At 40.2% G+C, this 25,681-nt stretch overlaps 1 pseudogene; it reads right to left on the bottom strand.

Annotated features, from left to right (window-relative positions):
- Window positions 1-21,216: 21,216 nt before the first annotated feature.
- Window positions 21,217-21,369, bottom strand: LOC144586181 (U1 spliceosomal RNA; annotated as a pseudogene).
- Window positions 21,370-25,681: the final 4,312 nt, after the last annotated feature.

Here is a 25,681-nt window from a genome sequence, read left to right as displayed (position 1 = left end):
CAGAAATATTACCATTGTGTGATGCTCTATTACACTCCATTCCACTTTATTACTGGTAACCACTAATGGTGGTCAGGCCTTTGAGGATCTATTCTTGCATGGTGGTGGTAGTAGTAGTTAATGTTTATGTTTGCAGCACTTTTAAAGCTATCTATGGCACAACCAGGAATTGCAAAGAAGGTGAAACAAAGGAGACTTTACAAATAACATACAAGAAAAATCACAGCATAGCCAACTCTTGATTGGGCAGTCAGGGATGTCTTATTGCAACTGGATCAACAAAATGATGAATTTTTATGTATGTGGCAAACAGATTATTTTAATGGCAGTGGGGAAAATAGGCAGTTTAATTCATCTTAGGGCCACATAAAATTTAAGAATTGGTATGCTGGATCTAGGCAAGCATTTTGTTCCCACTGAGACCAATCACAGTCCGAAGGAGGTCCACAATTAGGATATGAGTAGCACTGCCAGGTCAGCAGCATCCAGTCTTTTCCTTGAGATTTCAAGGCCAAAGTCTGAGAGGCAGGCCCTTCAACAGTTCTGCATAATGGTGCATAAGAGACAAGCAGACAATGTAGAGGCATAGTGATAAATATAAAGACCAGTGATATAGCAGGATCAATGTGTCTGTTGGGAGAGGTTTGCAGGCTCCAGTCTGAACCACTCAAATTGGTAAATAAACGCTATGTTGGTGTTGTTCATCCAAAGTACTTGTAGAAATTGAAATCGTTCATCAAAAATGCTCACAGCAAAGGTAAGATAGGAAATAGCAAAGTTGTTAAAGTTCCTGTCTAACCTACTGCTGCAGCTGCTCTAAAACATTCTAGGCCATGTATAAAACAAGGGCACCTGAGCATCCCCAGGTATAATAATAGGTTATGAGAATGAAGGCTGAAACCTTCCAAGTCAGCAAGGTTCTTGAGATCAGAGATCCAAAGGCTGAGATTTGGAGAAAGAAAAAGCTGAATGTCAGGGCCAAAGCCTGAGAACAGGCAAAAGGCAATATGAGCACAAGAGCATCTGCCCAGTGTTTCCCAGAAACTGGTCTTGAAATCATATTGAATGAATACTTTATTACGGTCAAAGACCAGTAAAACCAAATCAATATAAAATACATACTGTGCATATAATTGTAGTTTCGTAAAATCAGGCAGAGTTATAAAATTTTCCATTGAAATGATAAAACAACCCCTACTTTCCAGTTATTGAAATCATATTGCCTCTCATACAAGAAATAATACAGAGCAAGCATCACTAGTAGCCACTCGTAACCTCCATGAACAAAGTGATCCTGAGCAAAACCTGGTGTCACGACCGACCTACAAATGAACACCACTTGTCTCAGTACCCAGTCGCTCACCATCAATCTCTGACGTGTCTCTTGCGTGTACCTAGTTTATGTACCCAATCTCAGGCACCCACCATGTCCTTTACTATGCTGCCACCAGTTGATCTCTTTACCATCTATGTTTACTGTGAAAGACTGAGGTCCATTGAGTACTTCACTTTGAAATAAGAACAGGTTTATTGGTTACAAGTTGTTTCATGAATAGCACTTAAGCACGTTCTTAAAGTTAGACAAAGCATTCAGTATATTCCTTTAACCTCTTCTATACTTAACTGATACAGATAACACTGTTCACTCACTAAAATCTCTCTCTGCCACAAAACTCCCAAAGATCTCTCTATCTCCTCAAACTCTCCACCCCTTTTTCTCTATATCCCCCACTCTCTGCTTCAGCCCCCCCTTCTATGTAGCTGGCTCCACCTCCCAACAGCTCCCTATTGGTTCATGCAAATGCACTGCTGAATACGCATGACAAGGTGACCGCTACACCTGGCCAGAAATATATAATTGGATGGCTGATTTCGAAATGATTCTAGATTATTATATTTTTTTTAGCACTTTTCATGTCTCCCAAGGAGACCTTCATACAGAAGACTGCAGCACTGCTGGGATACTTGCCAAAAACTGGCCACAGTAGCAGGCCTTCCACATCTGTTTTCAATATAGACACCACAGTTGTAAATGCAGAATTTAGCTGGTATCCTGGCTATCCCCCCTTTGGTCTGATCTGAGCATGTCACTCAAGAAGCTAAGCTCTCTCTTTAAAAAAAAATACTGCTAGTTTACAATCATCTACTTTTTTCCTTTCTTCAGCAGAGTACCTAATGCATCAGAATAAAGTCTGGTGGTCAGCAGACACTTTGTACTTATTAGCTGCGGCATTTAAACAAAGAAAAATGGCTGCACTTTTTTCTGTTCAAGGAAAAGATTATTAAAGCCATCTAAGACTGAACAGAGACTTTTGGGGGCAGATAAATAGCTGCTGATACAGGAAAATGAGGGAAAAGGCATGAGGAAAATCAGATCTGTACATAAAATGTTCTCTGGGATTTAGTAAAGTCAGTCAGTGAAATAATATTTGGACCAGTATGCCATAGTTTGGTCACTCTCCCTCGCTCAAAGGCAAAGACATTTTCCTCAAGATGAACTTGTTGGCCCAAAAAAAGGTGTGGCAAAATGTCATCCACCTTTGCCTCCCCCACTGCATCAATTAAGTTATACAGTTACATTTCTTAAAGGTACTGTATTGTCAAGTGAGCAGGAGATGGGGAGAGAGTTCCCCATTTGGTTTCATGCATAGCATCAAGGCATGGCAGTGATGCTATTCAGTGTCTCCAAATTCTTTCCAATGATCCTTTAGGGGCAACTAAAAATTAAGTCAGTTTGTAAACTAGTTGTCTGCATTGGCCTATTTTAATGCACATTCTAGACAAATATTTATTTCTTGGTTAATATATGCCCCTTTTTTTCTCCAAATAAACTTGTGGTGACATACACTTAATTCCTTTTTCGCCACTCCAGCCTCCCAATCACCATATGAAGTACCTCCAGCCAAGAACAAGTGAGTGTCCCAACAGAGTCCTGCCACAACTTCTTGGTCCAATAACTGTGTCATCCTTACTTTTCAACCTGGCTCAGTTTTCTTTGGGGCTTTTCCTATGTATTATCTAGGACTTCATATTTGCTTGCTCTTAGATATTCCAATAATAATGGCTAACACACATTTATTCTTTAAAAAATGTGTATTGGCCATATCCCATCTTTGTGAATAGAAATCTGTGTAGGATGGCTTACGAAACAGACCATGATGCTTTAACAGAATGCAATAAATAATATTAGAGGATAACCATAAGCATTCTTCCCACAGGATAATTGCTAGTCATAGTGCTGCAGCCGGGTGAATGGGACAGTCCAGGCAAAATAGTTGCTGAGAGGGACTTCCTTAATTGCCTCCTTTTCTCTTCTCATTGACTTCTGATATTAATCTATGCCTCATATGTTTGCTACCTGCAATCTGGCTTTTGGGATAATCTTCTGATTCTGGATTGCATGTCTCTTCATGCAAAACCGAGTAACTACAGGGATGTTGGTAAGTCTTTGGGTCTGAGTTCCAAGCCCCAAGTCTTAGTCTTTGTTACCAAGTCCCAAGCCTTAAATTTGAGTCCCTAAATTTGTTTAGGTTTTTTACCCAGAAAAAAAATGGAGGGGTGGGTGGGTTCTGAGTTTCAAGTTGAGTCTAAGTCAGTGAAAAATCAACAACAACCCAAGTCAAGTCACCAATGTGACTTAGGTCTGGCTTGACAGCGTGTCCTGCAACTCAATCTCGAGTAAATATATACAGTATTTTGAAGTGATCCAGTAAATATGTACAAAAAGATTTATGCAACTGGCTCCACTACATTAGGAACAGAAAATATTGGTACATACAGGAGAGGAAGAGTATTTTGTGGGAAACATTCAACAATCTCCTTTTAAGTAGTAGATGCATTTGAAGTCCCATCCTGGCAAGAATAAGAATACATGACTGGCTCAAAACAGTTTATTACCTGGGAGGCAAAATTCAGAATCATATGTCTTCCCTGCCATCTTGTTTTTATTATGGAATAATTAAAAAACCCGGTGCTCAATAGGGAGCTTGGATTGATGAGTCTTGAGCTCCCTTCCAGCTCTACAATTCTATGATTCAGGTCTATGATGGAACAATAGCTTCCCCACATGGTGCATTAGAAGGCAACAGACTAGTCTGGGATGTATATAGGGTGGGCTACGTGGTACATAAAATTTTGTCCAGCAGATAGGAATACTGTAGCTGGTGGAAGGGCTTAGGAGAAAAGTTTAGATGGTGTTGCCCCATTGCCTTCATTACCTACTGCCTGAGGTAGTGGCCACACTTTACTGAAGGACCAGCAGTGTCAGGGACCAGAAAAGTGGCTACAGAGGAAAAGGATCTGGAGGAGAAATTGCAAGAAAGACTCACTGAAACAGTAAATATTTAGCATCCTTTAAGCTATTTCCCAATTGTTTCCTGCGAACAGCTCCCATTCTAGGTTTGCCAGGACTCAGGGTGTCACCTGAAGTTTCAGGAAATTGCTTTCCTGGTTCTCTAAGTGAGAATCAAACCCTAGGGCAAGTAACTCTGGAAGAAGAAAAGGCCTAATTTTATTGTGTGTAGAGGCATCAGTCTTGATATGTGTATGCATATATGTATTCAGACTCCTGTTTGGTTAAGAGACAATGTAAGAAATCCACAGTCTGCTTACTCTCTTGCATACACACATAGACATGTGTATTGATTTGCAACTGTTACACAAGGGATTTTGTATCTTGTGACAGCAAAAGGGATGGCCTCCAGTCTTTATTTTTGACCTTGATGCGGCAACCCTACTCCCACCTAGAACTTAGACAATCCCTTTTTAAAGCTACAACTCTCAGAAACCCATTGCCCGCATGGTTAGGTACAAAAAAGGTATTTTTTTCCCAAGGTCTGCTATGATCCTTGATCCCTATATTCACCTTGACCAGAAAACATGGAAGCAGAATACAACGTTACTGTTATGTTGTAGTCTTTCTCTAAAGAGCAATATGCAATTGCTTATGGAATCATGTGGCAGAACAAGACTGTGCAAGGAGACATGCATTTACTCTGGATGGTGCATAAATTCTTCCACAACCATAGGCAAACACACTGGGTAAGTGGAGGGACCGGAGATGCTTCTAGACAAAACTGCACAATCTAGGCTTTAGAAGTGTGTGAGTCTAAAAGGATGAGACACAATGGAAAATCTAGGGTGCTAAAATGTATTGAAGAAAATGTAGTGCACAGGTAAATAAATTACCTTTTCTCTTTCACTTAACCGTCTACAAAACTGAACCAGACAGCAACACTAGAGTCCCTGGAATATCAAAGACATAGCAAAGGAGAAAATTTGATTAAGAAAGCAGTTTATTTATTTCTTTGGGAGTCAGCTTCTCATACATAGGCTGAACAACAAGAGCAGCAACAGGGTAGAAGATGTCCTTTTTTGAAGTTGCTTCGAAAATCTGCCCAAGGCAGGTTGTGGAAAGTAAAAGAGAGTTTTAAACCAATACACAGGGAAGATGTTAACCAAAGATCAAGAAGAAAATGAAAGGAGAGTCAGCGTTCTAGCCAAGATTAGTTCCTAAATCAATGACTTGCTGAGTTGAGAATTCAGACAAGAATTAGGTAGAAGCAAGGTCAGAAAGCCACCTGAGACTAGTTTCCAAAATCTGATGTATGTGAAATTAAAGTGATATATGTGAAAGAGATATAGAATTTAATCCTTAGATAGCTTTGCTATCAACATTCATAAATGTGGAATATGATATGATGACTGGGGATTTGATTACCAATTTATTAACAGCAGCCAGATTAATAATAGCCAAAAATTGGAAATCAAAACTTGAAGTTCAAATGGAAGAATGATTTAATGAAATATGGAACATTGCTATAAATGATAAATTAACTTGTAATTTAAAGGTTAAGAAAGAATTTTAAAAAATTGTTATGACATATGGGGCAAATTTATTGAATATGTGCTAACAAAAGGAAAAAGGAAAGTTCTAAATCAGAAATCAATGCAGTTCTGGAGAAAAGGACAATAGAAGAAGAAGAAGAAGAAGAAGAAGAAGAAGAAGAAGAAGAAGAAGAAGAAGAAGAAGAAGAAGAAGAAGAAGAAGAAGAAGAAGAAGAAGAAGAAGAAGAAGAAGAAGAAGAATACAGACAATGGAAGAAGACTATTGCAAGAGGTCCCGACTAGGGGAGTGGGGAACACAATTGATTTGTATTCTGGTTTATGTATTTTATGTTGTAGTTTATAAAAATAAATATATAAACAAATAAATAAAAAGAAAACCACCTGAAAGCTGCTCTTGAGGGTTTGGGTAGCAGTCTAGCATAGTGGGCTCCAACGAAAGGTGATAAGATCCAGTGAAATCGTTTTCTGGCCTATGTCAATAGAATTGCTTCCTGCTGACACAAATCCATCTTGAGATTCAAGCTACTATATCCAAGAGTAATACTTAAATCCACTTTTCAATGAATTATAGCAGTTACATTTTGAAAGAGCAAAATTCCCTAGTATGATGGCACTCTGGAAACAATTCTTTAAATTTTTTCTTTTACTTTGCCAGTCTTTCACGGTTGCTTTCAAGATTCAAATTAGACCTAAAAGATTTCTTGAGAAAAATGAGTATTGACACTGGTCAAGGTTGCTAACAGAATTAGTATTGCCCATCTTCGATTATTTGAGTGCTACGAAACTAGTCTAGTGTCATGATCTTCATATATGGAATAATAGTACCATGCCAGCTGTCTTCAAGAGGACAACTATCATAATGTTGAAAAACCAAAGTGGCTTTGGTAACCAGATGGGCAAATTAAAAGCCAAATAAATAAATAAATAAATAAATAAATAAATAAATAAATAAATAAATAAATAAATAAATAAATAAATAAATAAATAAATATCAGGTCTAAGTCCTGTTTCAGGACTGAGCCTTGAGGAGCAGTGGTTAAACTGTAGTCTTGCAGCCAAATCTCTGCTCACAGTCAGCGTTCAATACCAAAAGATCTGACTGCCAGCTCGAGGTTGACTCAGTCTTCCATGTTTCCAAGGTTGGTAAATTGATAACCCAGCTTGCTTGGGATGAGGTGGGGGGCTATATGTAGCCTGTATTTTTTTTTAAAATGTAAACAGCCCAGAGAGTGCTTTAAACACTACAGGATAATATATAAACAGCAAGCTTCCCCCCCCACCCCAAAACTAAATCTGAGTGAAACACCACAAGCAGGCAGTGCAGGACCCTGGAGCAGACTCTGCACATATTGCTACTTGAAGTTTTGCAATGTGTTATTTTCCTATTTAAATTATAGGGAAATTATAACTAAATTTTTGTGTTTTCATATGTATGCGTATGTAAGTGTGTTTATATATCATTTGCAAGCTTCATGCAAATCAGGGTCTTAATTTGTCCTGTTTGGTTATGCATTTCCTTTTTTTGGGGGGGGGGGAGATGTGTCAGTGGCTACCCTAAAGGCATGCAGTGTGGAGGAGCCAAGATATTGATCACCTTTATAGATGATTAAAGAGATTCTCTAGGATAAGAGAAATGCTGTTTTCAGTTTTAGGAGCTAGACCAGCTGTATATTTTTGTGCTAACAATTACATTGTGGATCAGAAAGGATGATGGCCAAAATCCTCTTGCATTAAATCACTTTGGCATGGGGGAAATGATGTCACCACCAACAGCAGATTGCTGCTTATTAAAGAGTTTCCAGTTTTGACTCTTCATTGTTTAATCTCACTCTGCAAAAATCCTGCATGCTTTACATGCAACCCAGAATCAAAGCATAGACAAAAGTGAACAATATGTTTTGGATTAATTAGATTGCCACTAATTGAAGTTGCTGCTTCCACAGATTGTGTGTAAAGATAGTGCTTGTAGCGCTATGGGGCGGTATATAAGTCCAAAAAATAAATAAATAAATAAATAAAGTCATTCAACTGATTATGTGCAATGACATTACACATAAGCCATGAGGAACTGAAGTAGGGAACTCTTTATTTAGTGCCTGTCTGCCTCTCTGGATGATATCCTTTCTCTTACACCAGCACAACATACACAAGGCAAGGCGTGTCCTAAACTGAAAAAGTTTCTTTAATTCAATTGGACAGAACATGCAACATTCCATGAGGTTATTATGAACAATATATTTGATATTGGCATTGTTTTCAGATCCACATATGTATGTAACAGTGCAGTTCTGTGTACATTTTCTTGAAGCCCCATTACATTCAGTGAGATTTCCTTTCAGGTTCTTTAAAGTATACATAGGAACACAGTCAACTGTACCTAAAAGTAATAATGTTTCTCAGAGCAACAGTTCTATGTTTAAGCTTTCCTACTTCCAAAGAGAACACTCTAATTTCAGATTACCAAAAACAGTACACACATTTTGTTGCTACCAACAATTATATTTTTTTAATTATTGTAAAAACAAAATAAAACTGATTTTTTATTGTCATACAACACTTAGCCAAAGGTTCCCAAAGCTGGCGTAAGATTGCTAAAACAACGTTAAAGTCACAGTCATAACATGATCATTGTCCATGGCAACTGCCTTAGCCTTGGACATAAAACAACAGCAGTTTCTGGCTTGAAGCTTTCATTTAGATCCCCTTCAATAAATAAGATGTTTGAAAATAATGGGTTTGTTGATGTACACACTAAAGACCCTTTGGCTGCATACTTTCCATTTTAATAGCTTGTTTTCAACCCCTAACTTTCTCATCACTGACAGCTATTGGTTTGTCCATTTGACTTAAAAGCATGAATACAGATTGTTTTATGATCCTTATATACAGGCTTTGGAGAAGTTATCTTGTACTGCATCTCCTAGAATTCCCCAGGCAGCACAACCAGTGAAAAGGAAAGAAGGACTTTACTAAGGAGTGGACAATTGTGTTTGGCCTACAATTCCCCTATGTCTAGCCAGGATAGCAAATAATGAGGGATTATGGCAATTGCCATCTAAAAGCATGTGGAAGGCCACATCTACTCACTCTGTTACAGGTCAAATGTGTGATGGGTTATTATCAGGACATGGAATGTGCATTTAGTTGCAGTTGGGCCCTTGGGTTGTTCTAATGTTGACTGTAAAGATCATCAGAGTTTGCCATTAAAGAGCTGTGCTTTTTCAGAACGCTGTTTATATCTGGAAGAAGGGCCACTCCAAGACATTCTTCTGCTTGAAGAGCAGGATAAAATGAACCTCAGGCCCATTCCAGTCAAGATATTTAGCACTCAATGATAATGAAATTATTTTCGTTAGCAGAGGCAAAAAATTCCACAAGTGCCTCTTCATTCTGTAGTAGATAAGAATATGACATTAAGTAGATAAAAATTTGCTGAACCTTCCATCGCATCCCGAATTAAGTGCTTGATGCAGCTGCCTTACTTTGCCTATCAGTTGTTCAAGAGTAAAACAGACTGCCACGGAAGATGGTGATTTCTACATCAGCAAGGGAATAGACCCGATGATCCTTATGATCCCTTCCATTTTAGCACATCTATGATTCTAAAGTCAGGATAGGCCAGCTGGAAGATAGAATGAAAGCCAAATTATACATGCTGTTAAATCCACCTTTTCACTTAAATCTTAAATTTTCAAAATGCAAATAGCTTCATTTTGGTGGCTGGCATAAAGATGAAATGCCATCCTTTCCCTGCTGATGTTGAGAGGAAAACTAGAATTTCTATTGGGAGGAAATTCTCCCAAATTCTCAGTGGTAGTTTTGCGTCTACAGTTACTCCTTGCCAAGATCATTATCTCTTTAGGAAGAAGTGATTCTGACAGTGGTAACAAGGATTCCACACACACACACCCCGCTCAAAAATAAAAATACCTCCAGAAGAGGGGTCGTCCCCTCAGGACCACAACAGGAAAGAAAATGATTAATTTCCCCCTCCATGTTAACTGACATTTTCTCCAGATGATGCAATTTGCATTTTGAAAATTATGCACATTAATCTCAAAAAATGCATTGAATATTATCTTCAGCTTGCTCCTAGCACTTTACACAGGGAGTGGGAATAATAGAACATATCCATATGCTATCTTTGAAAAAAAGTTTCTCTTGCTGCATAACACTATGCCCAAATAGGTTTTCAGAGGTAGAAAACACTTCATTTGATTTGCTATGAGCTATTTTCTATTCTGAATCAAATATTCTATTTTTTTAAAAAAAAATCTAGTTAGCTGTAGATGAAAATGTCTTTTCTAAATTCTTATTCTAAAACCTGTAAGTGTTGATCTTAGTTACAAGCAATTTGAAAAATCTATTTGTAAGGTTCTGTTTTTCTCCAGGAAATGGCCATGTTTATCTTTTGTCCTTATAATGGACACAGTTTTATTCGTTTCGTTTAGTCGTTTAGTCGTGTCCGACTCTTCGTGACCCCATGGACCAGAGCATGCCAGGCCCTCCTATCTTCTACTGCCTCCCGGAGTTGTGTCAAATTCATGTTGGTTGCTTCGCAGACACTGTCCAGCCATCTCATCCTCGGTCATCCCCTTCTCCTCGTGCCATCACACTTTCCCAACATCAGGGTCTTTTCCAGGGAGTCTTTTCTTCTCATTAGATGGCCAAAGTACTGGAGCCTCAGCTTCAGGATCTGCCCTTCCAGTGAGCACTCAGGGTTGATTTCCTTTAGAAATGATAGGTTTGTTCTCCTTGCAGTCCAGGGGATTCTCAAGAGTCTCCTCCAGCACCACAATTCAAAGGCATCAATTCTTCAGCAGTCTGTTTTCTTTATGGTCCAGCTCTCAATTCCATACATCACGACAGGAAAAACCATAGCTTTGACTATTCGGACTTTTGTTGGCAAGGTGATGTCTCTGCTTTTTAAGATGCTGTCAAGATTTGTCATCGCTTTCCTCCCAAGAAGCAGGCGTCTTTTAATTTCGTGGCTGCTGTCTCCATCTGCAGTGATCATGGAGCCCAGGAAAATAAAATATGTCACTGCCTCCATATCTTCCCCTTCTATTTCCCAGGAGGTGATGGGACCAGTGGCCATGATCTTAGTTTTTTTGATGTTGAGTTTCAGACCGGTTTTTGCACTCTCCTCTTTCACCCTCATTACAAGGTTCTTTAATTCCTCCTCACTTTCTGCCATCAGAGTGGTGTCATCTGGATATCAGAGGTTGTTGATATTTCTTCCGGAAATCTTAATTCCAGCTTGGGATTCCTCCAGTCCAGCCTTCCGCATGATGTATTCTGCATATAAGTTGAATAAGCTGGGGGACAATATACAGCCTCGTCGTACTCCTTTCCCAATTTTGAGCCAATCAGTTCCATATCCAGTTCTAATTGTTGCTTCCTGTCCCACATATAGGTTTCTCAGTAGATAGATAAGGTGGTCAGGCACTCCCATTTCTTTAAGAACTTGCTAAAGTTTGTTGTGGTCCACACAGTCAAAGGCTTTTGCATAGTCAATGAAGCAGAAGTAGATATTTTTCTGGAACTCTCTGGCTTTCTCCATAATCCAGTGCAAGTTAACAATTTGGTTTCGAGTGCCTCTGCCTCTTTGGAATCCAACTTGTACGTCTGGGAGTTCTCGGTCCACATACTGCCGAAGCCTTGGAGGATTTTGAGCATAACTTTGCTAGTGTGTGAAATGAGTGTAATTGTGCGGTAGTTGGAGCATTCTTTGGCACTGCCTTTCTTTGGCATTGGGATGTAGACTGATCTTTTCCAATCCTCTGGACACTGTTGGGTTTTCCAAACTTGCTGGCATATTGAATGTAGCACGTTAACAGCATCATCTTTCAAGATTTTAAATAGTTCAACTGGAATGCCATCACCTCTACTGGCCTTGTTGTTAGCCAGGCTTTCTAAGGCCCACTTGACTTCACTCTCCAGGATGTCTGGCTCAAGGTCAGCAAATACATTGTCTGGGTTGTCCAGGATATCCAAATCTTTCTGATATAATTCCTCTGTGTATTCTTGCCACCTCTTCTTGATGTCTTCTGCTTCTGTTAGGTCCCTCCCATTTATGTCCTTTATCATGTCCATCTTTGCACGAAATGTTCCTCTAATATCTCCAATTTTCCTGAACAGATCTCTGGTTTTTCCTTTTCTGTTATTTTCCTCTATTTCTTTGCATTGTTCATTTAAGAAGGCCCTCTTGTCTCTCCTTGCTGTTCTTTGGAAGTCTGCACTCAACTTTCTGTAACTTTCCCTATCTCCCTTGCATTTTGTTTCCCTTCTCCTCTCTGGTATTTCTAAGGGCTCGTTGGACAGCCACTTTTCTTTCTTGCATTTCCTTTTCTTTGGGATGGTTTTTGTTGCTGCCTCCTGGACAATGTTACGAGCCTCTATCCAAAGTTCTTCAGGCAGTCTGTCCACCAAATCTAGTTCCTTATATCTGTTCTTTACTTCCACTGTGTACTCATAGGGGATTTGGTTTAGATTATACCTGAGTGGCCCAGTGGTTTTTCTTACTCTCTTCAGTCTAAGCTTGAATTTTGCTTTGAGAAGCTGATGATTAGAGCCGCAGTCAGCTCCAGGCCTTGTTTTTGCTGACTGTATAGAGCTTCTCCATCTTTGGCTGCAGAGAATATAATCAATCTGATTTCGATATTGCCCATCTGGTGATTTCCATGTATAGTCGCCTCTTGTGTTGTTGGAAAAGAGTGTTTGTAATGACCAGCTTATTCTCTTGACAAAACTCTATTAGCCTTTGTCCTGCTTCATTTTGAACTCCAAGGCCAAACTTCCCTGTTGTTCCTTTTATCTCTTGGCTCCCTACTTTAGCATTCTAGTCCCCTAGAATGAGAAGAACATCTTTCTTTGGTGTCAGTTCTAGAAGGTGTTGTAAATCTTCATAGAACTGGTCAATTTCAGTCTCCTCAGCATTGATGGTTGGTGCATAAACTTGGATTATTGTGATGTTGAAAGGTCTGCCTTGGATTCGTATTGACATCATTCTATCATTTTTGAGATTATATCCCATTACAGCTTTTCCCACTCTTTTGTTGACTATGAGGGCCACTCCATTCCTTCTACGGGATTCTTGCCAACAATAGTAGATATGATAATCATCTGAGCTGAATTCGCCCATTCCTGTCCATTTTAGTTCACATGCTCAGGATGTCAATGTTTATTCTTGCCATCTCCTGTTTGACCACCTCCAGCTTCCCAAGGTTCATAGATCTCATATTCCAGGTTCCTATGCATATTTTTCTTTGCAGCATTGGACTTTCCTTTCACTTCCAGGCGTGTTCACAGCTGAGCGTCCTTTCGGCTTTGGCCCAGCCACTTCATTAGCTGTGGAGCTACTTGTACTTGTCCTCCACTCTTCCTCAGTAGCATGTTGGACGCCTTCCGATCTGAGGGTCCCATCTTCCAGCGTCATATCTTTTAGCCTTTTGTTTCTGATCATGGGGCATTCTTGGCAAAGATACTGGAGTGGCATTGCCAGTTCCTACTCCAGGTGGATTGCATTTAGTCGGAACTCTCCACTATGTCCTGTCCATCTTGGGTGTCCCTGCACGGCATAGCCCATAGCTTCTCTGAGTTACTCAAGCCCCTTCGCCACAACAAGGCAAAAATCCATGAAGGGGCACAGTTTTATAAGCAACAGTCATGTAGATATTAGATTCAGACAGACTGATATCGTCTATGTTAAGATAGAATTACTGTTGCACAGTTTTGTAAGCAACAGTAATTCTATCTTAACATAGACGATATCAGTCTGTCTGAATCTACTATCTACATGACAGCACCACAAAGCACACCAAAATAGCAACAAAACATCTCATCGTTCTCCAAGTGGGAGTCAAAATCTGGAGCCTCCAGCAAAAGGGAATGGGGCATAATCCCAGTTTAATATACCAGAAGACTCTTTACCCAATTAAAAGATTTAAAAGTTTCCTGGTACCTTGAATTAATTATTATTTGTGTTGTCTTTTGGCAGCAGGGCTTCAAGTGGATCAGGGAATCTTGCAAAAACTATCATCTATATAACAATAAATTAACATTTTTTTTAAAATTTTAAATAGTTCTGAACAGCCTGTCTTTTACATAATCAGGCAAAGACCTTTCTCTTCAGGCAAGTCTTCTCTGAGTGAATGGCTGCCGAGTGGCATTTTAAAAAAATTGATTAAAAGATAAAAAGATAAAACAATTAAAATACAATTAAAACCACAGTGCTCTAAAAATTGCCATCAGGACCCACAGTTGATATTATTTCAATTAAAAACCTTCTGGAACAGGAAGGTTTTGACCTGGTGGCGAAACATCATCAATGTCAGCACCGGACAAATCTCCCTTGGGAGGGTGTTCCATAGTCTGGGAGCAGCTGCCGAAAAGGCTCTTTGTCTGCAAGCCATCCTTCTTACCTCCTTGAGGGGTGGCTCTTTCAGGAGAGCCCCCTGGCTAGATCTTAATTGCCAGGTAGGCTGATATGGAAGGAGGTGGTCCTTCAGGTATCTAGGGATAAGCCATTCCAGGCTTTATATGTCAAAACAAGCACTTTGAATTGGGCCCGGACAGCAACTGGTAGCCAATGTCATTGGAACAGAATCAGCCTGATGTGTTCCTTAGCGGCCGCACCACTCACCAGCCGTGCACCCTGATTCTGAACCAGTTGAAGTCTTCAAAGGCAGCCCCACGAACAGCACATTGCAGTAATCTATACAGCATGTTACCAGTGCATGTGTAACTGTCATGAGACTCTGCTCATCCAGGTAGGGCTGTAATATAATTTCTGGAGTTGAAAGAAGCCGAGTCCACCTGGGCTTCCAGAGTTAGACCAGAGTCCAGGAGCACCCCCAGGTTGCGGACCCTGTCTCTTAGGGGGAGCGTAACCCCATTCAGGGCAGGGAAATGGCCCTCCAACGTGTCCGGTAGAGCACCCACTAACAGCACTTCCATCTTGTCTGGAATGAGTTTCAATTTATTAACCCTCATCCAGTCCATTATCAGGTCCAGACACGAGTTTAGCACAGAAACCGCCTAGCTGGATTGGTGGAAAACGAGAGGTAGAGCTGAGTGTCATCAGCATATTGCTTATATGGCAAGCTTAACAGGTGACTGTGAGTAAGAGGGGGAGGAAGGATAATGCTCAAATTACCCTTCTTAAAATAAAGACCAGCTAATTAATTTTAAACTGCTATGGATACATGGTGCAATGGACCATGAAGGAACTGACATGCTGTTCTGCTTTAATATATAACTTAGAGCATATTGCAGCTAAGCGCTTGCAGTTACCGCAGAAATGTCCTCCTCTGTAGTGACTATAATTATGCCTTGTTAGAGATTTATGGATTTTATCTGAAATAGTAACCTCTAAAATATTTTTTTCTCCTTTGAGGCTAATTTTTAAAATAGCTGATAAGAAAGGTAATTAAGGGCAACTTCCTTGTGTTTGCCACACGTACTAGATCTTTTTAAGACAAAACGTGAAAAAATGTCCTTCTCCAACTGAATAATATACTACGGGAAGAAGAGAAGTTTGAAACGGTACTTAAAACCCCCCAAAAAACGTATAGCTCCCCAAATCTGGGAGTTTCTGGAGGCTGAAGCCCAAAAATGAACCTTTTCCAAGGTTTGAAGACGAATAACATGCCACTCAATTATGTGCATATATTCTTATACAGAGACACTCTCTTACTAAAAAGTAGCCCATGTTCTGTCAAAAGAGCCATAGGTAAGCACCAAGAAACACTGTGAGGATGAAAGAAAAAATATCATTCTCCTAAGCTATTAAGTCCTTTCTGACTTACAATCGCTCTTACTACAGTGTCCTAGGTATACAGAAGTTCCTTTTTTTTCTATCTAAACTATGGCTAGCTCTCCTTTTGTTTTCAAAGAAAGGAAGACAAAGATTGATAGATCCAACTTAGAACTGAAAGACTTGACTAACTTTTGCCTGTAAAAGGCAAAAATCTTTCCAACGGCCAGAAATTTTCACAAGCAGCAATTGATGGGAAATACTGTAGCTATTCATACTTCTGAAATTATTCTTATTTTTCCAGATCAATTTATTCCACCCTTTAACATTAAGCATTACATTCTGTCCCTCTCATCATAACAAATGCAAAACAAGGAAACTCTTAATGTTTACAGCAAGCATAAGATCATAAGAAGGTAAGAAAAGCCCTACTGGATCAGGCCAAGGGTCCATCTAGTCCAGCTTCCTGTATCTCACAGTGGCCCCACAAAATGCCTCTGGGAGCACATGAGACAACTAGATACCTGTCTCCTGATACCCCTCCCCTGCATCTGGCATTTTGAGGTACCTTCCTTTTAAGCCTGGAGATTATACATCTCCACTGTGGCTTGTAACCTGTGATTAACTTTTCCTCCAGAAATCTGTCCAATCTCCTTTCAAAGGCATCTAGATCAGATGCCATCACCACATCCTGTGGCAAGGAGTTCCACAGGATAAAAACACGCTAGGTAAAGAAATATTTTCTTTTGTCTGTTCTCATTCTTCCAACACTCAATTGGAGTGGATGTCCCCTGGTTCTGGTACTGCATGAGAGGGAAAAGAACTTCCTTCTATCCACTTGATTCATTCCCTGCATAATTTTATATGTCTCATTTATGTCCTCCCTCAGGCACCTTTTTTCTAGACTAAAGAGACCCAAATGCTGTAGTCTTTCCTCATATATATCCAGGGAATAAATCTGGTCAAGTATGCAACAAAAGCTTTATACAGAAAAGCCTTCAAAACTCTCCTCACTGGTACTTAAACATACTTTTAAAAAATACACCTTACATAATTATGTGATCCTTGAAAAGTTTAATATGTATTCCATGGGGTACAGTTGTCACAAAAAGAGTGCATTAAATTGCCCCTTCTTGATTATAGGGCTGGCAATGGCAAGTAAACAGTGAAAAAAGGCAACAGAGTCCCGTCTCACCACAGTCAGGAGATGGACGCTGTACCTGGTTGAGACGGTGCTGAACTCCTCTAGGAGCCGCTTGGTACTTACATCCTTTGTAACCTTGACAATGAATGTGTAGAAGAGCTGAGATATTTTAAGAGTTTGTTCTCACTATGACTTCTTGTAGTGTAAGGGCTTCAAACTTTCCTTCCTGTGTGAAAGTGAATGGAAGCCGCATAAGATTCTTTGAGGGAAGCCTGGTGTAGCAACCCCAGACCTACTGGAGTATCCCACCCTGTAGTTATGCTGCCACCAACCATTCGCTCTACCAAGTCACCCAGACCAGGAATGGATTTTAATAAACAAAAGAACAAGGTTTATTGAAAAAACAAACAGGGTAAATAAAAGGATCAGGTAAATAGGATACTGGAACTTGGTATAGTCCCAATCATACACATACAACAGATTGGTTCTCACGGAACACTTTAAGGTAACGCACAGACCCTGAACCTATCAGTTCTGGCTACCTAGATAGAAACCTGAACCTATCAGGTATGTACTATCTGACGAACAGTTGTACCCAGTCTGACCCACAGACTCCAACTCCACTTCTCCACGTCAGGACTCCTACGATGGACTTCCCCCAAATATATACACAGTAGAGCTCCTCCCCCCTGATGTCCCGCCTTCCACTCCCCATAGGATGGAACTTTCCCTCCAAACCCATGACAGACAGGTACCATCAGTGCTGTATGTGACACCTGGAATGATGCAAAACTCCATTGTGAGGCATTTTATTTATCCACAGGCTACACAGAGGGGTTCCTCTCACCATTCAGCCTCACTACCTTCTCTGCCTGGATGGGCTCTATCCAGGTTAGTGCACAATCACTGAGACATGCCTCCCGAGGCCTGTGCCTTCCATCGCACGACCTGTTCAGACAATCCACATTACAAGAGTGATATCTTGCAATACACCAGGAAAATCCATTGGTCTTCTAGGTCATGTGAGGATTGCAACTATGTTCAGAAGGAATAGGGCAGTCTGAAGGAAGTGATTGATGAGGTCTTAGTCAGTGCAGTTCAGAAGAGCCCACAGCTTCTATTCTTCAAGCCCTGGCTCTAATACACTACTGCGAATAATTAACAAGACATTGTTTATAATGTGGAAGACTGATAATAATTACCTGCCATTCCTTAGATTCTTTTCCTCTGACTATCTCTAGGCACTCATATTAAAATCCATTCTTTGAAATACATAAAAACAATAAAAAGAGAGGGTAATTACATGAGCCAACAGCTCTCACACATCTCCCACTTATTCCAACAGTATTTTCAAAGGGAATCTTCCTAGAAGTCTATGCCATTATTAATACAGTCTTACAAAGAAGCCAGCTGTTGACCAATTTCTTTCAGTATTTAAACAATGTACTCTGGCAGGGGCAAACTGAATTCTTGGCCTGTCATCTGGCTAACAGGATTTTTGAATAGGTAATATCTACTTTGCCTTCCTCCTGCTGATCATAGATTGATTAACTAACTGCACAGAAGCTGAACTGCAAAGGCAAAACATGTCCTAATCAATCATCTTTTTCACAACTTTGATGTGCATAAAGGAAATGTAGGGTTACTGGATAATGTAAGTTAAGTTCTTGTTGTTTAGTAGTTACGTCATGTCCGTGATCATGGAGCCCAGGAAAATAAAATCTGTCACTGCCTCCATATCTTCCCCTTCTATTTGCCAGGAGGTGATGGGAGCGGTGGCAATGATCTTAGTTTTTTTGATGTTGAGTTTCAGACCATTTTTGGCACTCTCCTCTTTCACCCTCATTAAGAGGTTCTTTAATTCCTCCTCACTTTCTGCCATCAGAGTGGTATCATCTGCATATCGGAGGTTGTTCATATTTCTTCCGGCAATCTTAATTCCAGTTTCGGATTCCTCCAGTCCAGCCTTTCGCGTGATGTATTCTGCATATAAGTTAAATAAGCCGGGGCACAATATACAGTCTTGTCGTACTCCTTTCCCAATTCGGAACCAATCAGTTGTTCCATATCCAGTTCTAACTGTTGCTTCCTGTCCCACACATAGATTTCTCAGGAGATAATAAGATGGTCAAGCACTCCCATTTCTTTAAGAACTTCCCATAGTTTGCTGTGGTCCACACAGTCAAAGGCTTTTGCATAGTCAATGAAGCAGAAGTAGATGTTTTTCTGGAACTCTCTGGCTTTCTCCATAATCCAGCTCATGTTAGCAATTTGGTTTCTAGTTCCTCTGCCCCTCTGAAATCCAGTTTGTACTTCTGGGAGTTCTCTGTCCACATACTGCTGAACTCTGCCTTGTAGGATTTTGAACATAACCTTGTTAGCGTGTGAAATGAGTGCAACTGTATGGTAGTTGGAGCGTTCTTTGGCACTGCCCTTCTTTGAGATTGGGATGTAGACTGATCTTTTCCAATCCTCTGACCACTGCTGAGTTTTCCAAACTTGGTGGCATGTTAGGTGCAGTACCTTAACAGCATCATCTTTTTAAAGATTTTAAATAGCTTGTCTGGTATGCCATCACCTCCACGGGCCTTGTTGTCCTGCAATGGTTTCTAAGGCCCACTTGACTTCACTCTCAGGGAATTAATTGTTATAACTGTATTTTTAATGATTTTACAGTGGTGTCTCGCATAGCGAGGTTAATCCGTTCCGGATTAACCTTCGCTATGCTGAAGTATCGTTGAACGGATCAAAGAAAACCAAATGGGCCAAATACTCACCGTTCAGCGAAGCTTCGTAATGGCCGGCAGCCATTTTCGCGCCCTCGCCTCGCTTAACGAGGGCGCGAAAACGCTGCGCGCGGCCATTTTGGGCCATTTCCGGGCTTCCGGCGGCCATTTTGGCCGCCAAACAGCTGATGGTCGGGCTTTGTTTTGCGAAGATCGGTAAGCGAAACGCTTACCAGTCTTCGCAAAGCGAATTTAGCCCTATTTTAAAAATGTTAAGCGATCGCATTAGCGATCCGAAAAACGGATCGCTATGCGATTTCATCGTTATGCGGTGCGCTCGTTAAGCGAGGCACCACTGTATATATGTTATACTGATGTGCTTTTATCTATGTAAGCTGCCCCAAGTAGACATTGTCTAGAGGGGCGGGGTAAAAATCTAATAAATAAATAAAATAAATAAAAATATATGTCTGGCTCAGGGTCAGCAACCACACTATCTGAGTTGTCTGGGACATCCAGATCTTTCTGGTATAATTCCTCTGTGTATTTTTGCCACCTCTTCTTGATGTCTTCTGCTTCTGAGAGTTCCCTATCAGTTTTGCCCTTTATCATGTCCATCTTTGCACAAAATGTTCCTTAGATATCTCCAATGTTCTTGAGCAGATGTCTGGTTTTCCCCTTTTTCCCACCACCAGCTCCAGGTCTTATTTTTGCTGATTGTATAGAGTTTCTCCATCTTTGGCTGCAGAGAATATAATCAATCTGATTTTGGTATTGCCCATCTGGTAATGTCTATGTGTAGAGTCGCCTCTTGTGTTGTTGGAAGAGTGTTTGTGATGACCAACTTGTTCTCTTGACAAAACTCTATTAGCCTTTGCCCTGCTTTATTTTGAACTCCAAGGCCAAACTTGCCTGTTGTTCCTTCTATATTTTGACTCCCTACTTTAGCAATCCAGTCCCCTATAATGAGAAGAACATATTTCTTTGGTGTCAGTTCTAGAAGGTGTTGTAAGTCTTCATAGAATTGGTCAATTTCAGCTCTTCAGCATCAGCGGTTGATGCATAAACTTGGATTACTGTGATGTTGAAAAGTCTGCCTTGGATTCGTACTGAAATCATTCTATCACTTTTGAGATTGTATCCCAGTACAGTTTTCCCCACTCTTTTGTTGACTATGAGGGCTACTCCATTTATTCTACAGGATTCTTGCCCACAATAGTAGATATGATAGTCTGAATTGAATTCGCCCATGCCCGTCCATTTTAGTTCACTGACGCCCAGGATGTCAATGTTTATTTGTGTCATCTCCTGTTTGACCACATCCAGCTTCCGAAGGTTCATAGATCTTACACTCCAGATTCCTATGCAGTATTTATGTTAAGTTCTACTTGTACCCAAAATGTAAAATTTAATCAAAAGGTATTATTATTTACCATATTTTTTGCTCCATAAGACGCACTTTTTCTCTTCAAAAAGGTGGGAGGGAAAGTACATGCGTCTTATGGAGTGAATGCAGTAACCCAGGGCTCAGCCACCACCACCCAAAAGCCTCCCACTGCCATGCTGGGAGGTCTCTGAACTGGCAGCAGAGACTGCTTGCTATTTAGACCTCACCATTCTGCACTGCTAGCTTTCCAGGACCTGCTTCCTGCAGCCCACCTGGAAAACCAGCAAGGCAAATAGGCCTATGGCAGCAAATAGTGAAAATAGCCAAGGACCAAAGGATAGTTCTAGAAACACCAGGGGAAACCATAAACACAGTCTCCCACTTAGGCAGTTGATTTTCCCATGTTTGGGGAAATCACAGGAGTCAGCTCATCTGAAGTGCAATAGATGAGCCTTACCCTGGGAAAACCACTTTTACAACAATGGTATCTCCCCTGCCAGGTCTGAGTTTGAATGGCTTCTAAGCCTCCTGGCCCTTTGTGTGCCCTACCCTCCAAAGGCATGGTGACCCCCGGCTGCACCTCCTGATTAGAACAGGGCTGCATAGCCCCAATCCCAAAAGAGGCCAGGAGAGCTCTTCAGTGTTTTGGGGTGCCCTGCAGGACCCCCATCAGGGGCTGGATGTTCCTCCCACAATCCTTCAGTGCACAGATATTAGCATATCTGCCTGCTTGCATCACCCAATTGGCTATTGGAGAAGCAAAGCAGGAAGGAGGAGTCTCTTTCCCTTCACCTTCTGCAGAGAAGTTAAACCATGTGACCAACCAGACATGTGGAGAACCAGAGAGAGAGAGAGAGAGAGAGAGAGAGGACAGAAACAAAAGCTTCTAAAATTGCCAGTAAGTTTAATATTTTTTTATTTATTTTATTTATTTTATTTATTTTATAGGCCTTGGTAGTAAGCTGCATCACTTCCCCACAAATTAAGCCTAAATAGAAGTAATTTTGCAGATATTTAAAACATTAAGGGACCTGGGGGGGAGGCTAATGTGTATTGTTAGCCAAATTTCATTCTGAAGCACAGAATGATTAAAAAGGCACTGAGCACATGCAGAATAAAGTTCAAAAGGGAAACTAAAAGGGACCTAACACTCCTTTCCTTAATATATTACCACTAGGGCTACAGGTTTTATTTGGTGTATTAGCTTGCCACAGTTTTTATGGACTCATCAGGAGTAAGGCAATTTGAATTGCAGAGGGCAGATCTGAATCACAGATCTGAATATGTCCAAGTAAAGCTTTGAAATCTTGAAAATTGGTTTAAGAACCCAACATTTCATAAATAGCATTTCACACGTACACACACACAACTGGAAACAGAAATTTTAGTACTATTTTTGTGTTAATAAAAGCTGCATGGTGTCACTCCCCCTGTTTTTATTGTTTTTTCTTAATCATTGTTGTTCTACAATATTGCTGGTAGATTTTATCTTTTTATTGTGATTCCCAGCTACTGTATTTTATCCTATTGTAGTCTCTAAAACTGGACAACCATCTGTCAGATCTGCTCTGATTTGGATTCCTGCATTGAACCAGGGGTTGGAATTGATGGCCTTACAGTATAGGCCTCTTCCAACTCCATTATTCTATGATTCTGTGCTGCTTTGAGATTATATTTGTAAAAGCAAGCAGGCAGTAGATGTTGTGATGTATAAGGGGCACATTTTTCTTGCAGAGTATGGGAACTCATTCTACCAGTGCAAGGATGATAAAGCAGAAAAGGCTAGCATATAACATTCCTTTTAAACTAGAGGTAGTAAAATATGCTAAGGAGTATGGAAACAGTGAACAGTGCAGAGACATTTTGGGCCTCCTCATCTGAAAAAATGATTAAAGAGTGGAGGAAACAGGAGGATCAGCTGCAAAAAGCTGATAAAAGTAAGCACACTTTCTGTGGACATGCTGCATGCTGCAAAGTAAAGAACTGAATGATGGAGAGAGAAAACTTTATTGCTGTAAAGAAGGAAGGGAGGAAGGGAGGGAGTGGAAGTGAGGCATGCTTTGCTGTTTGCTTACACCTGTGCTGGTGGTGATTTCTTCATCATAGCTCTTATTGACTACCCAGCAACAATCTGTTTATTCATCTCTTTCAGTGCAATAACAATTCATTATAAGTGTTAAAACTTGAGATGGTAATTCCCACTCATTGTGTGTCATCTTGGTGTAGAAGTCTGCTTCATGATTCTCCACTTCTGGTACATGTATGACTTGTGAAATGACATGCTTGAGAATACACCAGTCCCAAAACTGTACTGTTAGTAGCAAGAAAGACATGGATTTTGTTCCTCCTTGGTGGTTGATATAAAGCATTGTAGTGTTGTTGTCTGTGGCTATTGGAATAACTTTGCCAACTACAAATTGTTCAAAAGCTCTCACTGTGTTGTACACTGCAAGAAGTTTGAGGTAATTGATGTGACAACATCTATCTATTGCTACTGCCTTATGAATTTGCCAGAATATTTTTTCCCTGTTTTCCTCTCCTAAAAATGAGGTGCGTCTTACGGAGAGGTGCGTCTTATGGAGCGAAAAATACGGGTAGCTTCATTTCCTAATGCATGCTTCCAGAAGTGGCTCTTGCCATCACAGTACTATATTTGACCATGACACAAATTTTAGTATGTCTATAGAGACCTGAAATGGTAGAAATTAGGAGAAAATGGCATAACGTAGTATATTGTACACTCTTCTTGTTTCTTTTTCTACTGTCTTCCTTATTCGCTTGTTAGGCACAATGACATTTGTCTGAGTTACTATAAGCAGTTCTTTTTATTTATTCTGGACTTTACAAAAATAAACATCTACTCTTTTAGAGTGCCATTTAGTCAGCATAGGGAAAACCTCTTCTCCTGGATCCATGAACATTTCTTTTCTTTCCCTACCAAGAAGGAAAATAAGCCAGATTATGACATGTAACAGTATGAAATAATACCCTTGTGTGCTTAATCTAAGAACTCTATTGCTACTTTCTTTTCTAATTCTCACATTTGTAGGTTAGGAATACCTAAGACTTCTACCCTGTTTTCCCCCAAATAAGCCCCAATTAAGTGAAACCCCACCCTCCACCATTGCAGCAACCAGAAGAAGAAGACATGACTTTAAAATAAAACATCCCCTGTAAATAAGCCCTAATGCGTTTTTGGAGCAAAAATTAATATAAGACCCAGTCTTATTTTCAGGGAAACATGGTAGAACTAAACCCACCATGCTGGTTGCTTTTTCTTATCTTCCCTTCCTCAGTGGGGTAGATTAACCAGAATGAAGAACAGACTAGTAAAATCTGTGCAAACTCATTAGTGTCTGATCCCAGTCATACATGCTTATTATGCGGTCCTGAAGCAGTATCCAGTTCAGATGTCACATCATGCATACAATAAGGCGATTGTAGATCATTACTATGTGCAGGCCTTCATATAAAACATCTTGCTTTTTAAGGCACCATTTGCTATGAGGTGCAGATGTGGAAACTATGGTGTGGGGCAAGAAAACAAAGTCAAAGTGGGTTTACTGAAAATGCTCAAATAAATTTCCATATTTAGAGCCATAGCTCAAAAAATGAATAAGCCGAATATTGAATTGCTCGTTTGAGAGAAGAAAGTAAGGGAAGTGGAGAAGTACACGACAGATTTCCAGTGCAAATACGGTTTGCTGAACTGGACCAATAGGTAAGTGTTCCATGAGTATAGCAATATGGATGGACTAAGATCTACTTGTATAAACATTATAGACACTTCACAGTTGTATTGGCTCTTGCCTTTCCATTGGACTATTTCAGCCACGTGGAGGGGGGGATTTGCTGCTTGGGTAACAGCCTATCCTCCATATTATTTTACCCAGGCTTCATGCTCTGGAGAGGACACTCCAGCTCCTCCATACAGAGCACGTTACCATAGTCTCTCGAGACTGAACGATGCCTAAATCGAAGGGCAAGAAGGACAGGGAAGAAAAAAATGTGTAAAACCTATCTGAAAGTATTTTGATTGAAAAAAGAAGAGGAAGTGTATTCGAACAATTTAGGGAAATGGTTATGCTGAGTTGACTCTGAGAAAAATTTCCATAACTGGCTTCTTCTATCTTGTCAAAACATGGTTGTGTAGAGAAAGGTAAACATTATCATTATAGTAATGACATTGGTTCCCACAGAGCAAAGCTGGCATGATTGTGAAAATCTCATGGCTCTCCACATGTTCACAGCTTTCCTTTTCTGATGAAGTCTGAACATCTCAGAGGAACTTGAGAGAAACCGTTATCTCTTCTCCATATTTCTGCATACACTATTACCGTATTTTTCCATTTATAACATGCACCTATTTATAACACACACGTTTTCTATTCCCCAAATTAAGAAAACTTAAGAGTATTCAGCCTCTGGGCTCAGAATGTCAGATATTAGGAGTCCCTGTTGAATCTGAGCCTACAGGATCCACCTCCAAGAGTTGTGTTCCAATTGGTTTGTTCAGCATCAGCTGATGTCAGTTCCATAAAGCTCGTGACTGGAGGAAGCTTGTTTACAGAGGCAAGGTTTGTGCCATGTTTTCCTCTCCTCAGCTAAGTTCCATGTAAAAGATGCCCCTCTATTTTTTGTGCAATGAATTTAGGGAAAAGTAGTGTCTTATACATGGAAAAATAAAGTACTCACAAAAGCTTACATTCAGTATAATACATGGGAAATTATTCACTCTCTTCATAGTACAATTCTACATGCCCTCACTAGTAACAAATCACCTGCAACCAGTTGCTTTTTTTGAGTAATATGAGTGTGAC

The sequence above is a fragment of the Pogona vitticeps genome, chromosome 1 (genome assembly GCF_051106095.1).
Source record: "Pogona vitticeps strain Pit_001003342236 chromosome 1, PviZW2.1, whole genome shotgun sequence".
Lineage (NCBI taxonomy): Eukaryota > Metazoa > Chordata > Lepidosauria > Squamata > Agamidae > Pogona > Pogona vitticeps.
The sequence above is the reverse complement of the archived record's forward strand: the minus strand, read 5'-3'. Positions and strand labels throughout refer to the sequence as shown.